We start from the raw sequence: 20,256 nt of genomic DNA, 5'->3' as shown, positions 1-20,256 counted from the left end.
TTTGTGTTGCCAAGCTTCTGGGAAAAATAGAAGTGAATGATAGCCAAAGGAATTGTATATTTTTCTTCTAGTTACCAAAGAATATTTTAAAACTGCCCTGTGCTAATAATTTCTGCTTGAAATATTTTCTTTTGTAACTAGATCTTAGATTCCTTTCTCTTTGTCAATCACTTAGGCTTCAAGTTTAAATATGCAAGAACACAGAGCACAACAAAAGAACACACTAATCTTACTCTGTCAAAAGCAGATCCTCTTTCTTATTCCCCAAGGCCAGACAAAACAGAGCTGGGCTAAAACATTAAATACAGTGAAGTAAGCATACATATTTTCTTATCTCTTGCTAAAATACAGACCTGATATGCAAGAGGAAAATTCCACACCATTTTTTCTTTCCTACAGTTTTAGCTGATTGCAAAAACAAGCAAGTAAACACATTCCTTTAAAACTAAAGGAATAAATTTTCAGAGTTTTCAACCCCTAATTTTGCTGGAGTGGGTAGAGCCACCTGCCATTCTGCTGCACACTTGGCTGGTAATCTGTACCTTGCACAATCTTGCAGAAATCTATGAAATAGTGTGCTCGGTTGTGAATCTAATAATGTCCTTCCCTTGGTAAAAGAACTACTTCAATAAATTGAGGTCCTTTGGACTTTCAGCCCCTGGTCTCACTTGCACCTATCGTCTCATAAACAATTGTACATAGAACAAGGAATGTCTTTTTAAAGGCAAACCATTTTCCTTTTAAATACTCACACAATACATCTTTTTAAAGATGGTTTTTCTTTTATATATTTACTCCAGCAAAGTGTAGCCTTGAACATTGTGGCCTGCTGGACAAATTTCTTGGGAAGTATAAATGAAAAACTGGAGTTGTTAAAAACCTATTATCTGCAAAGAGACACAAGGGTAAAGAAAAAAACTCATCATTACAGCTGAAGCTCTGTAAGTCAGTTATTGTTTCTACTCTGCTTCCAGTGTACCAGCTTCACAATGTTTTGGGGTTTTTGTTTTATAATTATAATTATTTTTTAAAGGACACAGTTCTGGGCTTACACAACCAGGAAAATAATACTTCCATTCTACTAAGATGAAGGTGTAAACAAGTAATATAATGGGTGACTAAGGATAGTAAGATGAATTTGCTGGTTTTCTTCAGGGGAAAAAAAAAAGAAAACCAAAAGAGTGTGAGACCATGGTAGAACTATCTGACACCTCATTCTTCAAAATGGAGTTCACTAGGTTCAAGAAAGACCTTTCTGCATTGGCAACCAAATTAGCAGTCCTGTGTTGAAGTCCGATTTTGTATGACCTCACCTGTCATGAAAGTGCTTCTGGTGCAAAATTTCTGCAGGATTAATAACACTTCTTTTCCTTAATCTGTTACAAAAGAGTAACATCAGGCCTCAAGAGTGACATGTTATCATGTATGATACTGCACAGATAGCTCAGTGTAAAAGAGTAAACCAGTCTTCCAAATTAGCCACTCTAGGATTTTTGGGGGGCTTGTATCTGAAATAAGGATGATATGGAAACAAATGGGCAAACTTACTTGTAATAGTGTTTTTTGCCACTTATATAGGTATATACATATGCAGCAATGACTTATATAGGTATATACATATGCAGCAAAACACATGCATTTACGCACACAACTAAGTAGGCACAATGGTCTGAGGAATGTTTCTCACTTTATATAAAGTTGCTTCTCAGCAGAAAGCAAAATGAGTCAGTAATTTCTGCTATCGCTCTCTGTGCATGAATTAAATAATCTTTCTATTCTGCTTTCCCCTCTTCTTGCCTGAAATATTCGGTGCCGTCATTTCAATACCCAGATGATTAATCTAATCATTAGAAATGATTAAAAAAATTTTTGCCTGAGACACAATGTTTGGGTGATTGTCACATCAAATTCCAGTTATTATCCAAGTACACATCACCAATGCTACTCCAAAATAACTCAAAACTGAAAGAGTGTGGTGTCAGTAGATTTTTTGGTTGGTTGAAGACAATAGGGGAAAAGAGTATACACCAAGCTACAAACACAATACTACTTTTTTCACAAAATTTCACAGAATTTGCATATCCTGATGATACACAGATGTTCTCCCAATTTGTGCATCCTCTTTGATGAAAATGAAAGCAAAAGTTTTGAATTCTTTTTCCCAATGCATTTCGCTGAAAATCTGATTGTGGCATTGAAATCCTTACAAAGGTGAGCATACAGACTGGAAAAGTACTTTAATTTAATTAGTTAGAGCAAAAGTCTTCTTTTACATTTTACCAACGAAGATGTTAAGGAAAAAAATAGTTAAGTGCCTGAGCTTTTAGGAGGAGAAAATGTTCAAAAAGTGCATAATATATTTGCTTGCAGATTTAGTCTTATTGGAGCTCATTCAATTTTCTACGAGAAAAGTCAGTGACACAGGTTGTTTTGTTATTGGATAGTCAAGGTGATTATTTTATACCTGCAAACTAATAAGAGTTGTGGGACTATGGAATATACTGTGACTAATATCTAAGTAATAAAAATATCTAAAATTCAGATATTCTCAGAACACCTGTTTTACCAGCCTTGGTTCAGGACTCCAGTCAAAATTCCTTGAAAGAAGAGAAAAGAATAGCACAACACATTAACAGTGTTACTATTCTCTGGTCTGGAATCTCCTACCAAACTGAGGCCTGAGCCTTTTCCTTTGATGGTGTTTGTGGGTGAATGCATGAAGTGGACATAAATAATTCAGTAGATTCTCAGCAGAAATGCTACAGATTTGTAGATTTGTCTGGAGGCAATGAAAATTCTGTTAAAACCCCTGAGATTAAATCATTAAGCTCTGAAATAACCTGGGGAATTTGAGAGAAAACTACAGTCCCCAGGCTGTGTTCTGTACACCATTTGATAGTGGTCTGTGGAGAATTCATGGGTCAAATGACAGTCTCCTTGCTCCTGGTTCTCTGAAGGGAAAAGGTAGTGAGAGAATCAGGTGACAAAGAAGATGTAGAGGATGCAGAAGAGGAACAGAACAGATGGGCGTGGGAGACAAAATGCAGCACAAAAGTGACAGCACAATCATTGCATTCTAGACAACTAAAAATACACAAATACATTCATATTTGTTTCCCCTGCTGCAGTTGCCAGAAAGATGTCACATTATCACAAGTAAAAGGTGAGGTGGCACATGCAAAGAGAAGTCACGAGTGAGATGCATCCGCCACTTTCTTCTTTAAATGATGCTCCCACCTCTGAAAGCCAGAAGACCTGTGGTTTTGGAATTTTGTGACTCCATACAGGAAAGGAATTGTTCCAGTTCCTTTGTGAGGTTTCAAGTGTGTTAGTAAATCGCCATGCACAAGCTCAGCTGTAACAACAAATACAGGAAAAAAAAAAGAATAATTTCCAAGATATGAGCTATTTAAGGTCTTCAAGGTAAAATCTTACACATCAGGAATTGTAAAGTAACAAAGGAAAAGTTTTAGTTTGTGGACAGAATCATTGCAAATGCCAAAAATTAGTGCTTCTTTATAGCTACATGAATAGTTTTTATAAAACAGCTCAGATGCAAATTGCTTTATTCAGAGGTTTGAAAAGCCATCAGATAAATGGGGAATATGCCAGTGCTTTCTCTCAATCCTCAGCTATACCTCATATAGACTAAATGCACAGTCTGAAAAGTGCCACAACTTCAGCATGCTCTGAAAGAAATACCATTTTCTTCTCATTCCTCTATAGAGTAGACTAGCCCACCATAGAAAGAACTGAGTGTATATCTGGGGTAAATTTACATTAGCTGAAATTAATCGAAGACTACACCCTCAGTTTGCTGAGAGCATGAAACAAGCTTTTGTGTTTTGTATTCTCCCTGAACCAGCTAAAAACATTTTCCTAGTTTGTATGTTGTACTGGCTGCCTGGATTTCTCAGCTTAGGATCAAAAGTTCTTTGCCCTTGGTCTATCTTCCCTTTATTTTAAAAGATAAAAAAAGAAGGACACTGACAGAAGCAGTGAAAAAATCCATCATAATGTAATGGTAGTTTTATTATAACTGAGGTATTTTAAGGACACAAGCAAGATAAGCTCCATAGAAAGAGATAGTATCTTTTACTGGATCAACAAATGCAGCTGGAAGGGTATACAGATCTGGATACATGAATGCCCTCCTGCAAGTTTAAAATGGAAACAGCTAGCTGGTCTGAAATATTTATTTATAAATTGAACATACATATTAAAAAGTATTACATTACAGAAAGTTTAAATTTTAACAAAAATATATAATTTTTAAAAATAAGGACAAATATTCTGCATTCCTTGATAGCTAAAGGATACATAATTTTATCTAATTTAAGTAAGTTTAAGACTGTTAGTTTTACTGCGTTTAGATCATTTTTGATTTCTGATGTTTCACTCTACAAGTTTAAGCTGCCTCATTTAACAGAAGCATATTGTATCTCCTTTCAGCTACAATATGGCAGAAGTAAAAGGGATATGTGTTAGTCCATAGCTTTTCTCATGGAAAACTTTCTCTCTCAAATATGTTTGGTGAGAAGATTCTATGGCTTTCTTATCATATCACACATTTTTGAGTGCTATATGCTGCTTTCTTTGGGTGTCAGATTAATCAGTATTTATTTCCTTTTCCTTTGCCCTCAACATCACAGCCAATTCTTGGGAAAACATATCTGCTTTCCAAAGGTTATTATTTACGCAGATTGTGGTAATATCTTGTCCAGGTTTTTGGCCAGGATGAAATTGATTTTTCTTGCAGAGGGGGTGGAGCCTGAAGACATATGGGCTTTTCTGTGTTGTTATCCTATACAACCTCACCTCACTATTCAGTAGTGGAAGAAGAAGGATTCTACTTCCAAGAAGAAGCTGGGGGTGGCTCACAGTTGGAGAAGAAATTGTGGAGCACAGAGGGTCTGTCCACCACTAGTTTTCAGTGATGAGGGCTTGTGAGCATTTTTGGCTGTAAAGATAAAAGTGCTCCTCTTATATACTTTTGTTGCAAATATTGCTGCAGCTACTGTTTGTTTTTCTTTTCTCATTGCTGTTTCCAGGAAATTGTTCTTATCTCATCCTGTGAGCTCTGTCTTTGGAGTCTCCCACCAGAGACTTGCGGAGGGGAGGAGTGGCTTGTGGTTTGAAGTGCTGTTCCTAAGCCAGGGCAGCCCTCACTGGAGCCTAACATGGAGCTGTGCTTCCACCCCTGGTGCAGTTGGTTCTGGGTGTGCTGCACACCGCTCTGGTGAAACCACAGCTCATCTAAAAATAGGTCAGACACAATCTAAATGAAGAAGATGCAATCTGTTCTCAAGAGGCAGCAAGCAATTGTAGCCCAGTAAATGTGATTTTTGCCATGACTAGCAAAAAGTTGTAGTCCTTTTGTTGCTCTGGTCTTAGGGCTCATCTGGGTTTGCTGTGGCTGCAGCTGGGTTCAGTCTGGTTTGGCAGCTGTGGGCTCTCCAGTTTTAACTTTTATTTTGACCCTCAGTGGTGCTGCCCTGACCGAGGCAGGAGTCAGCAGATGACACACAGCAGCCCAGGTACAGAGCTGAGGCTGGGGGCGTCCTTTGTGCCACACTTTGGCTTTAGATGAAATGGGGGCTATGAGGGAAAAAAAAATAATAACAATAACAATAATAATAATAAGTAGTAGTAGTAGTAGTAATAGTCCTAGGTGGAAGATCAAGGAGAAAAATTCCCTGTCATGATCTTCATATTGCTTCCAGCAAAGACCTCTGGTGCTTATTGCTATACCCTCCTATTCTCCCCTACTTTCTCTAGGAAAACTGAAACCATCGCCCTTGGGATGCAAAGGGGTACAAGAAGGGTGAGCTCCACACCACAAAAATAAAGACCTGGAAAGGTGGGGTTTTGTTTGTTTTGTTTGTGGTTTTGTATTTGTATGGGGGTTTTTTGTTCTTTTGCTTTGTTTAGTTTTTCTTTTTCTCAATTTAAATGATATTATTAGAATTTTCTGTTTTAATTAAATAAGCCATGTTGTTAAATCTGCTAAAACAGACTGTTCTCATTGCACACTAACATTTTAGCCTATGCATGATTTTTTTTGTTTCCTTTTGCACACAGCAAGATTTTGAACCTAAAAATGAAAAGCAGATTCAAATATAGAATAGAACAAAATACTGCTTTTGCATTCTGCATATTTGAAAAATAATTCCTAGATTTAGCCAAATAGATCTTTGAAGAGGAGAAGGTAGAGAAAGGTCCCTCAATAAGACTTAAGAACTAAATACTGTTGTGGAAGATCTCTGGACTGGGCCTTTATTTGGCCTTTCAGCAGATACCAGCTGTACTTCAATTTTCTGGGCCTGTGATTGTAACACATATGTAATGCTTCAGTCCTCAACCTTTTAGGTAAAATCCAGCACAATTTTTTTCATAAAGATATTAATAATAATCAGCCTTATAATGGGGATGGAGTAAATGCATGTTATTTTGTTTTGCTGGTGGTTTTTCCCATTCAAGAAAGATTCTTCCATCGATTTTCAATAGCTATGATGGAGAAGAAACTTATAGGTAAAAATTTAAATATAAAAAGGATTAAATAATGAAGGCATTATTAAGAATCAAGTACTAGTAAAGTTTAATCTTGCACATTCCTAGAATGTGAGGACAATCTTGATTTTTGTGTATGGTACTTTAATGTGTTTAAAGGCAAATACTTGCAGACTGTTCTGACAAGCTGGGAAATTTTAGCCTGGCAAACAACAACCTTGAAATGAATTTGAATGTTCACAGCAGATAATGAGCTAAATGTGAGTTCCCAAAAGAGAGAGTTAGAAGTATAAAGAGGGAAATCTTATTTAAAATTAGGGGGCAATATGATCTTACTATAGGTGCAAGCACCCATATGGAATGCAGTGCTCTTGGTTGTAGTTGAAATTGAAGTAAGTTTGTAGAAAATACAGGAGAATGATTAAAAGATTTGGAAACAGGCCCCCTTGAGGGTTTTAATCTGTTTATCAAAGACATAAAAGAGATAAATTTAAGCAAGATGGTGTACATGCTTGCATGTGTGGGTGAATGACTGTCGTGCATCCTGGAAGTATCTCCTGGCAAACAAAACTTTGATCAAGGGTTCTCTAATATAGTAGACAAAAGTGTAACAAAATTCAATGGCTGGAAGATGAAGCAAGACAAATTTAGAGTGATAGAATAAGGCTCCAATGTCTAACAGTGAAGATAATTAACTAGTGAGAACTATGATGAAATTGTGGTTGGTTTTCTGTGGAAATTTTAATTAAGACTCAGCATAATTTTCTCACCACACTCTTTTAATTCTGCAGGAATTGCTTCTAGTAAATCCTATCACCTTTGTTATTTGACAGGTCAGCTTAGATGATGATGATAATTTTTTTCTGGTTTTGCCATTGATGTTGAATAATCTTTTATCTCATGTTCTCATTTTTTATACACAAATATTTCATTTTAACATTTGTCTTCTAAACTCCCTGTCCCTGGACATAGGCCCTACTTTCCCTCTGTGGCCTTGACTCTCTTCTCTTGGGCCCTTCACATTGCAGACTCCTGTTCACATAAGCATTTTGATTCTTTGGCTCACTACCTGACTGAAAGCAAGTCAGTAGATTCAAACTGTAAGAGGTCAATAATTGCATATCTATATATTAGGGACCTGAGAGTAGGCTAGAAGTGATTAGAAAAATTACTTCCATATGTAAAACGTTTATGGCTTTGGGTTTATGAATTCCCTTGTTATTTTGCCAGAGATCTGTCTCTGGAACCTCTGTCTCCAGTAGTCCCCAGTGAGACAGAAAAATGTCAATGAATTAGTGGTTTTTTTTTTAGCACTCTTAGAATGGTCCTGTTTTAAAAAGAAAGTAAACCTTTACTACAGCAGAAATGCTGCTCTGATATAAGTTTTCTGAACAGTAAGTGGATGAAGATCCAAATTAGGTTTTCACTGTGTCAGGTGCAATAGTAGGAACCAAACAAAAGCATTGCATAGCCTTAGGTCTGACAGTCTGTTAAGTGAATTTGTATGCACACAAGAAGAAGTGTCTTTTTGAAACCTGAAGATGCCCAAGAGGGAGACTCTGGAAAGGTTTTACAGCCATTTAATAGTTCAAGACATTATTTGTTCAATAACAAAAGGAAAAGGCTTAGAGAGCATTCAGATTTTCATGGACAAAAGCTAGGCTCTTGTCCTGAGGGGAGAAAGGATCATAGGCAGTGATTTTTGTGTGTGTCAGGAAGACATGCAAAAAAAAGGGTTTGACAGCTGGAGAAGCAAGAGAAGGGCTTCTCATTCTATCTCATCTATTTTGTATGCTTTTATACTCCATTTTATCTGAATGTGATTTCTAGCTCTTTTCTCCCCTCTCTAATGAATATTTCATTCTCTTTTTACACTGCTCTTAGCACAAAAAAACCCACTCTTTTTCATGTTCCCACTCAGTGCTTTTCCTGTCCTACACCACTCTCAATACTGAACGACAACAGCTCCCTAATTTTCTAATAAGGATGCAAGTGCATTCTGATTTTGGTCACTTTTGTGTCCACATGGCTGCTGTAGTCTCCCCTGTAGTCCATGTGTTTTACTAGCTGTGCAGAACCTAGTGAAAGCTGATTACAAGCATGAACATCCACTCCTCTGCCCTGAAGGAAATGGTACTTGTCAGCAAATAAAACTAGCTAAGAAATCCCCTAGTAGCGTAAACACTGCCTCAAATTCCCAAAGGCCTTAAAATATACTTGGTTCTCCAGTTTGGTTCTCTCATGCTTTTGTTTTGTTTCTACTCTTCAAAAGTGCACTAAGAAATCTATCTGAAGACGTGCCCAAGTGGTAATTTTCTGGCCAGAGCTGGCTGTGCACTGGGAAAAATATCTCAAAAAGACAACTCCAAGAATTATAGCAGTGCCAATACAAAGGGACAGATACAAATCTCCAAGCTATCTTGGAGTTTAACTATTTCTTCCACTTTAGAATTTTCTAGTTTTGAAGGAAATTGAAGGGACAAGATGATGAAACACTACTAACTTCGAATGAGACAGGGCAACCTTCTTTATTTGCTCAGCCACAAGGTTGCAATAAGGGCTAAAAGTGTCACTTATTTACTTATGTCCCCTATGACTGTGAAAAAACCTCACATAACCCTAAGCAAAACAGTGAGCCTCCCCTGAAAAGAACATATATCTAACTGTAGCAATGCTTACTTTATGGTTTTAGCAGTTTAGTTTGTTCAGGAGGTGGCTTAAGTCAAATGGTTGAACTGAATCTAAGCAGCTGCCCTGGGGTTGCTGTATACCAGCAAAATCTTCTGAGTATAAACAAATGATATTTTTGCATGTGGAAGGATGATGGAACCAAAAGCATAGTTTACTTTTGTCAGGGATTGGGACGATACTTGTTGGCATAATGTTTTGTTGGCCTGGCAAAAAATTCTGAGCATCGGCCTCTTAAATGTCACAGAGTTTTTGTAGGAAAGATTTTTATTAGGAAATGTCAAAGCAAATATCTAGGCATGGAATGGCTCAAAGCTGCCTGTCATAGATACAATATTGATGGATTCTTGGCTGTATCTTTTGTTAAGTAAATGAGAATATTGGCTTCATGAATTCTGGTTACATGTCTAAATGCAAGAGCTGCCCACGCAAAACCTGTGTTGGAACTTTCTAAGCTGACATGGTCGATAGAAGTGAGAAGTTCTGATTCAAAATAAAGAATCAGGACATCTGTTTCAAGTTTCATGCTTTTGGGGGAAAATGATGGAGGGGGAACACATTACTTTAATGTCACAAATACTGATCAATTTGTTTCAAACTTTACTTTGATGATAAAGATACAAAGTGAAGATACTAAAGTATTTGCCACTTTTCCCAAAATGCAAATATAGATATCTCTTAACCCTTTCTTCCAAACTTAAACTTCAGCATTCATCAGTATAAGTCAGGCATACAAAGAAGAACCTGGGAACAAGAAGAAACAATTCTTCTGGAAGGTTATATTGAGAATATATGTTTGGACTACATGACTATTGTAGTTCCTTTCCAACTGTAATATTCTAATACAGCTGAGTACCAGCATAAATATTGACGAAACTGCTTAACTGTGCATAGGTTTCTGAAGACAGAAGTGTATTTTCTAAGCCTGTTTTCCATTTGGCGCTTTGGCATCTGCTCCACCAGTGATATAAAGTTCTGAAGCAATAACTTGAATATCAGCTTTTATCCTACTAAATTACAAGGTCAGCCAATCAGCATTTTTTTTCACTGGGCTGCAATCCTCTTGATAATCTTCTTGCAAAGCGCTCTCATGAAAGACTTCAAAAGACACAGTAGAGATGTTTTATACAGCATATTTTATAAAATCAAACTCTGAGCAAAATAGTGTACAGAAAACAATTTTCATGCTTTTCAAAATATGGATTTAACATTATATCACAGAAAAACACACTTAGAATCCAAGAAAAAAAACTAAGGATATAATTCTCAGTTCTGACTGAGATTCTTCTTGAGTAACCTTAGTTTAACCTGTTACACATTATTGATTTTTCCCAAATGGAAAGTAGTTATCTCTTTATTACCTATATTTATGTAAGCAAAAATGCTTTTACAATCCTCCAGAACAAGTGTAGGGAGAAAATCCTAGCTTTGCCCATCTTAATTTTTTTTTCCCAGTTGTTTTTCTGAGAATTTTTGATGAACAGATTCTGACAGGACTTTCTGGAATTCCATTTATAAGTTTTGCACCAACAGAACATGGTAAATTTTCATAAGCATGTTCATCAAATATATATGGCTGCTTAGCTGGTCAGCAATATTCAGCCTACATTGTAAATAAAAGAAACAGTCGTGGCATAGCTGGCATGCAGTACTCTAATTAAAAGCTGTGACCAGTATTTATATGTATGACAAAATAAATGACTGAGAAGCACCTTTTAACTTACCCAGCCAAGTGTTGCACTGGCATATTAGTCAGCAGCTGTAACTCCTCTACCCTTCTTACTCCTAGCATATTTTTCTTGAGATAGATAAAAGATCATAATTTTCAAAAATGGGCTATGCAACTTAGGTACTGTGTTAGGTTGACTTTGATTGGCTGCCAGAAACTCATCCAAGAGAGTCTCTCAGTCTCCTTTCCCAAGAGAATGAAGAAGGAAAACAAAATGAAAAAGCTCATGGGTCAAGATAATGATCCCTTACTTAGTACGGTCAAGGCCAGAAGAGGCTAGGCATGGGGAGGATAAATTTAATTTATTGCTAAATAAAATAGATTTGGATAGTGAGAACCAAAAAAATTTAAGACACCTTCCTCCCTCCCCATTTTCCCAGGCTCAAACTCACTCCTTCATTCCTACTCCTCTACCTCCCCCTCTGAGGTAGCACAGCTGGGAGGGGGAATGGGGGTCTGTGTACAGTCCAGAATGGTTCCTCTCTGCTGCTTCTTCCTCCTTGCACTTTTTAAGCTGGACTCACGTCAGGCTGCAGAGAAGTCTCTGCTGCAGTACCTGGAGCACCTCCTCACCCTTCTCTCATCTTGGTGTCTATGGGGCTGTTTGTCTCATGGGGGTTTTCCTCATTCATCACCCTCACTGCTGCTATGCTGTGTTTTGCCCTTCCTTAAATACTCTTCCCAGAGGTGCCACTGTGTTGGCTAAGCAGCAAAATACACCCAGCAATGGCTGCATTGGAGCCAGCTGGAAACACACGGAACTGTCTGGGATGGGCTGTGTGCAGTCTGGGGCAGCCTCTTCTCACAGGAATCATCCCTACAACCATTCTGCTGCCAACACTTTGACACTATTGCCCCACGGATGCACAAAAGTGTCAGTAAACTGTCACGTCTGTCCAAAAAGACATGATGTTTCAAGCTTAATAAATACCTTTACTAGAGGGAAAGGGTAATTTTTAAAGAAGAGACATTGGGAAAATACTAGAAAACAAGAAATGTCAATTTTACGTATCAAAAGCCACATCATCGTAGGAGGCACAAGTGAATCTCAATAAGAATTCTGTTTTGGCATATTTAAAGTTTATTAAACCTATGATTTCTTGAAAAAGTCAGACTTTTCCCTCCTCTCTCTCTACTTAGTTTAAATGTTAATTTGATAAATATCAGTCTTCAGCAAAAGCTATAGGAGAGTGTCATGATGAGTAATCTCACATTTCCTCTAGCATTTAATTTATCATTCAGGTGAGTTTAATTAAAGCCAAATGACAATTTCAGTGAAAAAATAACATGTGTGATTATTTCTAAGTTGGGAAATGCTTGAACTATCATAGAAAATCTTCTCTCTAGTATTTCTCAAAATCTATTACATGTTTTCTCTCCCTCTTTTGGATTTGTGATTTTATTGGAGATTCTTCTCTGCCCCAAATGTGTACTTAGGTTAGAGAGGTCATAGAAACAAAACTCACTCTTTAAGAGACTTCACTTTTTTTTCTTTGCTGCAGTGTACAGAATGTTCCCAAAGTGAGCTGAAAGTTCATGTTTGTGTGGTTGCAAAGAGTACACTACCCACACTGAGCCAGCATATCTATTTCATACCCCAACTGATAATTTACTAAATTTTTGTACCTTGATTGCATTTAATTTAGTACCATTAGTGTAAAAGGAGCATCAGTTCTGATAGGTCTATTTATTCTTCATCTTATGAAGTAGATTCAGGTAAACCCATGCCATAAGTAATAAAAAGTTTCTCTAATTCTATGTAGATTAGACAAATACTGTAGTTTTACATCCTGTTGTGAATTTTGCTGAGCTATCCTAATTTCCAAAACTTGAGAATTATGTCCCAAATGGCTCCAACAAGGATATACAACTCAGTAACATGCTGCTGTGCTGTTTTCATTGGGAGTGGTATGGTACTTTGCAGTGAGTTGGTGGGGCAGAGCAATGAAGATTGTGGGAGTTTATCTGATCGTTCCCTTTGACATTCTTCTGAAAGAATTAAAAAGAGTCAATCCTTAATATTAATTCAAAATGGGCAATCACTCTTGTCATTCTGTCTCTTGTTGAAGGAGCTTTTCTTGAGAACAGTCATTAACAGGTCAGGAGATTTTAAATTGCCACCTCAAATCTGTATTACATCATTAGAAGAGCTTTCAGTAATTTGGGATTACTGTGGTAAAAAAATTCTCTACCTGTCCATCATGAAAAGCTTTGCAGTAAAGTTGTACAGCTGTATTTTGCAAATGTACAGTAGGGAAAGAATTCGAAAATACTTCAATGAGAAGCCTTTAAAAATAAATGTCAAAATTCCATTTCTCATATTAGTTTATGTAGGGCTTTGTATTTAAAGATTACATTTATTTAGTTTTGGTCTGCTGCATGACTTTGCTAACTCCCACACTTATGCAAATTTTATCCATGGGATGTAAAATATAGCTGTCATGCATATGTTACCCATTGTTCCTGATCTGCTTCTATATTAAATGCATTTGCTAAACAATAGGACAAGCTTTAGAGTAATGATGTTGATCAAATATAAATTTCAAGTGCAAAATGAAATGTGACACTTTATAATGGTCTTTGATTTGAAATATGTCCAAACTGGCATTGCATTTACTTTCATAATGACTTTTTTTAATAAAATCAACTAAATGCTGAAGTTTGTAGAGGGAGAAGTTCCCTTTTTAGGTAAAATATAAAAACCCAATAAGTTTTTTACCTATGGGACAATACCATAAAATGATTTTACAAAAAGCAATAGTGGCCTTCACCAAAGGCCACTATTATGAGGACACAATGTTTATCCATCTATAAAGAGGAGTCTGCCATCCTGACATCAATTCTTTGCATTAATACTCTGCCATTTTCCACTATAAAGACTAAATTTTATGTGTGGCCTTGAGAGACAAATGGCCATAATTATCCTTTTAAATGTATCATAATTAAGTGTAAGATATGTGAAATGTACAAATGTAATGTATTACAGAATTACAGTAAGTGTTGTAATTTTGAAGACACTTGAGTAATGAGAATGCTACTGCCACTTGGGAGGCATTACTTTTTTAAAAAATTAGTGTAAAATAAATTTATTCTATTTGTAAACCCAAGCAAGATTAATTTGTTTTTTAATTCGGGTCTCTCAGTAATAATCTTTTACCATAGAGATAGAGATAAATACTATTCAGCTGTTTGGATTATACAGGATGTTGATTGGTTAGGCTTCCTAGATTATTTGGAGTTTAGTTGGTTTTTTGTAAAGGAGAGGTTTGGTAATTGTAATTTATTGTTAGAACTATTGTTTCATGATCAATACTTGTGTACTTGAAGTGGTAACTTTTTAAGATGCAACAGAAATTCAATTCCCATCAAGCTTGTGTGACCAGCTACAAGAGTTGTGAAAGAGTGCTTGTTAAATGAGACTCAGAGGATTTTCCTGCAAAGAGAGAAATATTCCACATTAATGTGAGAACCATAGCTAATAAGCTGAGCAGAAATTTCCTTTAGGGTTCTAAATATTGAGATTTGCTTGAGGCTGTAAAGTTCTTCCTATGGTGGCATCCCAGGAAGCATACCACAAGGTAAGAAAATGACATTTTAGGCTGGAAAGGTTTCCTGTCACAGAAGGAAATGAAAATATTAATTCTGCAAGTAATGTATGCTCTGACTCTCACATCCACCACTAGAGAGGGGTGCAATATACACAACAGCTTCACAGATACACTTTAAACTGTGATTAATTCAAAGAGAGTCTTCTGTGATTCTTGGAGAAAGATATAAAAATGCCTTGTACTGCTTGATTTATTAATTTAAGTAATTTTGAAGTGTTGCACAAGACTTTCAATGTGCTTCCTAAATCAAGTTATTTTATTTCATAAACACCAATAGAATTTGCAGTCCTGTTGCAAACAGGAGTGGGATTTCCCAGCTGGCAGATGGTCCACCACGATTCAAAACACAAGCAGAGCAATATGAATGGAATATCTCACACAACTGAATGTTGTCATTTAAAGACTCCTACTTAGTAATAGAATTAAATACCTAATATTGAAGTCTCTTGAATATTTAGCTTTTGGAATATGTTAATAAAAATAAAATACTGAAATTTCATTGAAAAGACTCATCTCTACTGATCTATATGCCTCAAGCCAAATGTGATTTGTAGTTATATCCACAGAATAGTATTTAAGACAATGGTGTAATAAGAAGATAGCTGAAACATCAGTTGAATGATTTTTAAATAGTCAGAGTTCAAGTCAGATGTATTTTTGAAAGAATTTTAATCTTTCTGAACAGCCTTTTCTTTAACTGAATAATGTCTTAGAACTTTTGAATTTTTTTTATTTTTTGCAGACAGTTTTGTCTTTGCTAATTAAGTAAAAAAGTGATTCTTGTTGGACAAAAAAGAAATAGGTGGAATTTTTAATCAAAATAATGTAAGTGACTTAATTCTACTTACAGAAGCAAATTGACTCACAGAATTTCAGAAGGGACTGAGCAAACACAAGAGTTACTAAGAGGAAATTAGTATGATAAAAGAAATAGTCAAACAAAGCAGAAATCGGTGACTCTTGCCCTGGCTAGTTATCAGTAAGTCAGTCTTGAGTAAGCATAGAATTTGATCAAAGCTGCAGTTTTAATATTGTTAGCATGAGCAAAGCTCCATTTTCAATCCTGCATTTTTTCTTTTTTTAAGGTTTAAGAATATATGTAATTCTGAAATAAGATCAAGTCATGTCCCATCAAAGCAAAAGAAACTACAAAAACACCAAATTCACATCTTGAATATCTGAGGCAATGTTAGAGCTCTCACGTGACACATAAGAAAAATTCCACTGGGGAATGTTAGATGAAGAGTCCTTAAATTGGAGTTCAATCACATCAAGGATGTAAATTCCTGGATGACTGGGATAACTGGGATACTGCTTATTCCAGCATGAGACACTTTCACTGTCTCCTGCTGGAGTCATTTCATTTTCGGTAGATAATGCATGTTCTTTGGTAGAGAGATTTTTACGTTGTTCTCTAGCATACCTAATCATTAGACTATGAAGTTACTCTCCCTTTCCATCTCTCTTTGTGTCTAAATGCCATTATAATGTTTTATATAACATGAAAAACCTCTGACCAGAGGGAGAGGGAGAGAAACTCTGATTGTCTCCACATACATATAACCTAAAACTCCCAAGGTAGTAGCTGAAGCTGCTGCCCTGATTAAATTTTCCAAATTCTGAACACACTTCCTATGTGGATTTAGCTCAAGTCCTGGAGATATTTCTTGCTTTCCTTCTACTTTGTTAGTACTAGAAAGTCTTTCTTTTTCCATATGGGGGAGTACGTATGTGTGGAAGTATTTACTTCTGATAATTTCTAGTTTTCATGTAATTTTCAAGTGAAAAGGCATTGCGCTGGAAAATGCCCATCAAGCTCTAGTTACGTACTTAATCTGAGATCAGATGTCTTCATATCTCTAATGAGATATTGCATAGCCTTGCCACTTTATTCAGGGGAAACAAATAAGGAATTTGTAACAACAGGAAGATTATTTTCATTTTTGGATCTGTTCCTGAATCCCTGTATAACTATCTAAGCTCCATGTGGCAAAAGAAGCTGAGAATTTCTGAATAACTTTTTACAGTCCTAAACACAGATAAACTTCAGTCTGGTTATTTTTAAAATGTAGTTTTTAACCTTTAATTTTTGTTTAAACGTGGGCATGACATTACAGATTCACTGGGGAATACTTGCATGATTTTGGGAAACTAGTACTTTTCACCAAAATAAATGCAGTGCATTTCAGATCCAGAATACTGGATATATACTCTTAATACTCCAGAAAATAATAATGACTCCTTAAAAAAGGCATTTTGTTCTATGAGAACATTTATGGTTTTTCCTGTGTTTTCCTTATGTTGTTCTAGTGCTGTGTGCAATAAACTATAACCCCTATAAATATATAAGTAAATAAAAAACTGTGGCATGGGAGCAGAAGTTTAATTTAAATTCTCTGTCTTAGTATCCAGGGTATTCCAAGAAAATCTGCTTTTTAAAATTCATTATGCATTTCTGTTTTCTGTCTTCTGTTTTAGTCGAAGTATTTCTACTATGCTCCTCCATTAAGAAAAACAAAAAAAAAAGCTTTTAATTAAGAATTGCTCTAAGTTAATTGCCCAAGGGCAAGTAGCATTGTAGAGGAAAGGTTCATTTTTTTTTTTTTTTAGGACAGTGATTTATTAATTTTTATGTTACCTTTCTGTTCTGTCCCTAGTGAGCTGGAAATGTTATTGGATATTTGACATTATATCAGGAGATAAGAATTGACCTTGGAACTCTATAGTGAATGTCTTTCTAGTAGAATATAGTACTGGACTCCTGCAAAGGCAGTTGGTAAGAGAAATATTTAAAAAGTCCTTGGTTTATGTCCCTGCTTTTGAACCACCAGCACTTATAAATGTACCTAACCCCAAAGTGCGGGCTTATGTTTTGTGTAAGAGAATCGGTCTTTTGGAGGGGTATGTTAAGGGAAAGTGAGGGGATTATCTGTTTGAGGTGAGAGCTGAGCCTGTTTCAGAACGCCATGCTTTGCCTTAAGTTTTTAAATACCAGAATTGTGTGCTTGATTGTAAAATACAGGCTCATTTCCTTGAAAATTTATTTCTCTGTATTTTAACATCTGTGTTTAATTTCTCAATAATTTTGATTTTTATCAGTATTTGAAATGGAGTTTCACTAAGCCTAATATGTGTGCAGAATTACTATCATTGCTAGAGTTCTCTTCACCTTCTGCCATCCCAATCTCTCTCACCTACCTACTGTATCACACAAAGCAGCAAAGAGATAGCTTTTCAAGGTCTAAATTCTTTAAAGTTTAAAGAAAAACTTAAAAAGAAGACAATCAAGGGAAGAAAAGAGACCAACAATAGATCACTGAAGCTTGAAGAACAATGAAATCCTCTGTTTCAGCTCTTATTTAAGTTATCACATCTGGCAAACTAATAGAAAAACAATGCTGTGTTTTCTGGGCTTTTTTTCCTATTTCTCTTGCTTTCTTTTGTAGGGACTAATCTAAACTTCTTTGCATTTTGCAATCTGCCAGTACCTACATGCTGCTGCACAGTTTATTAGAAAAAGAAGGATGTGTATTGAATGTAGTAGGAGAGAAAGGACTTTGACTCCAAATTATGCGAATAAACCCCAACAACAATACAAACCCAAAGCAATACCCCTACCTGCTCTGCTGCTTTCAAATGGCTGCCGCATTATGCATGCAGTGTCTTGGAAGCCAGAGCTGGTATTGCTACAGCAGAACTTTAAACTCTCTCCAAGGTACAAAGAACTTTAAGGAAGCTGAGACATTGCTTCAGAGTGTCAAAGTATTTTAGGGCCCTTAAAAAAAAGTCATCATTATTATTATTATTATTTTTTCATTGTGGTCCAGTATTGCTGTCCAGCATCTCCTCTGTGGAACAGGAAGAATTGCAGACTCTCTGGGGTTTGCTGATTGTGTTCAGCTGCAAACTAGAATAGATTCATGCAGCTAAAAGAGTGCTCATATTGTCATTGTGGCACTACTCCATGTGAATAGTAATAAAGATTTTTTTGTGATCCAAGTTTTCAGAGGTCCTTTTCACTCAAATATTTGGCTTTGGTGAAAAAAAATAAAGTCTAAATTGAGGCATCTAAAGGTCCTAAATTGACTGTGAGATGAGAGAGTGGATTGGCATGAGATTCAGCAGAGCATGGCTAAGGAAAAAAAGAGTGAGGCTGTTTGAGTCTGAAAGGATCAAAGTATTAAAAGTCTTTTGCATGAGATGTGCAGTCTTGTAATCGATATGATGTTTAACACAATGAACAAATACTTCAATACTGACAATATACATTCTAATTAGTTCAAGTGATAAAACATGCTATTACATTGTGAAACTGCTGGACCCTGCACTATTCTTTATGAACAAAAACTGCAAACAGAATGATGTGTTAGTCTGATCTCACATATATGAGTAAGGATGTGAAAACCTTTGCTTAATTGAACATCAAAATGGAACAATGGCTTAAATGGTATGTAAAATCTTAGCCATTAGAAAAACCCTGCTAAAGAAGCTATTTTTGTACTCACAGTAACATCTACTCATGTCAAGTGGCTCAGTAAGTAGAATTTCTCTTTGCATTTTTTTTACTATGTTCCTAAATTCCAGCTTATAATTCTCATTAGGAGAAGGACATAGAGCCACAGCAGTAGGAATTATTCCAGTTCTTTTGTGCTGCACTACTTGTAAGAGAATAACACAGTGAAGGCAGGGAAAATGCAAGCTTTCTCTCTTTTTAGGTGGAAAAGATATAGGGTGAGCATAAAAATACAGAAAATAAACTTGTAAGATTACTGAATAGATAATGTTGTACTGAGCTCTGTAATGACATGGCGCTTGTTATTGCTCTGTCTCTGTATTTTCTTGACAGCCAGCCCAGATTATTAGAGAGCAATGTAAACTATACTGCTGAAAAGGAATAATTCAGCTTAGAAATTCACAACTGCCTTAATGCATCCTGCCTTGGTAAGAAGGCTGAAAATATAGTGTGGAGATATGCAATGTGATAACTGTTCTGTGCTAAGCAGGTTTTACAAACAGCCCCACAAAGCCAGCACTTGGTGGAATCCTTTGAGTAAACACTATTTTTAGTATCTCCTAGTCTCAGTTTTGCGTTTTCAAGCAGACCGGGGACATCATGATCTAAACTGGGGGGGTAGGTGATTGTAAGGGAACAGGAAAAAGGAATTATTATTCTATAGATGGGGAATTTTGACTGAAAATATGTGATTTGGCGTCAAAACATAAAATAGATCCAGATTATCATGTCATTTCCCCAAATTAAGGGCCACTAAATTGCAGTGAAAAAACATCTTTGAATCATGTAGCAGTTGATGGGACAGGCACGGAGTACTTGATGAAGTTGCAGTACTCCAGTTCCAAGGGCTGCTTACACTACACATTAATTCAAGAGAAATGTTTCTTTAATGTAAAATACACTTCAGAGTTGATTAAGATGTTTTCAGTCACATTTGCTGGCAACTTTTCCAGTCTATCTAGTAACAATCCATCCTCTGGCATATTTCTGGAATGCTTGTAGAATGAGCAAAAGCCTATTGAACAGCAGACTTTTCCTGGGGAAAGCATTTCCACAGAGTGGGCTCGTGAATAGCTTCAGTCTGGAGGCAGGAAGGGCTGTGCAAAGTCTACACAGACTTGGGTCAGCTGGAACACACCACTTTCCAGAGATCATCCAGATCCACTGGGTTTGCTCCTCTGGGTTTTCTACCCACTGAGGCAGCAAGA

This window comes from Camarhynchus parvulus, chromosome 2, assembly GCF_901933205.1.
Source record: "Camarhynchus parvulus chromosome 2, STF_HiC, whole genome shotgun sequence".
Classification (NCBI taxonomy): domain Eukaryota; kingdom Metazoa; phylum Chordata; class Aves; order Passeriformes; family Thraupidae; genus Camarhynchus; species Camarhynchus parvulus.
This window is presented reverse-complemented; position numbering follows the sequence as displayed.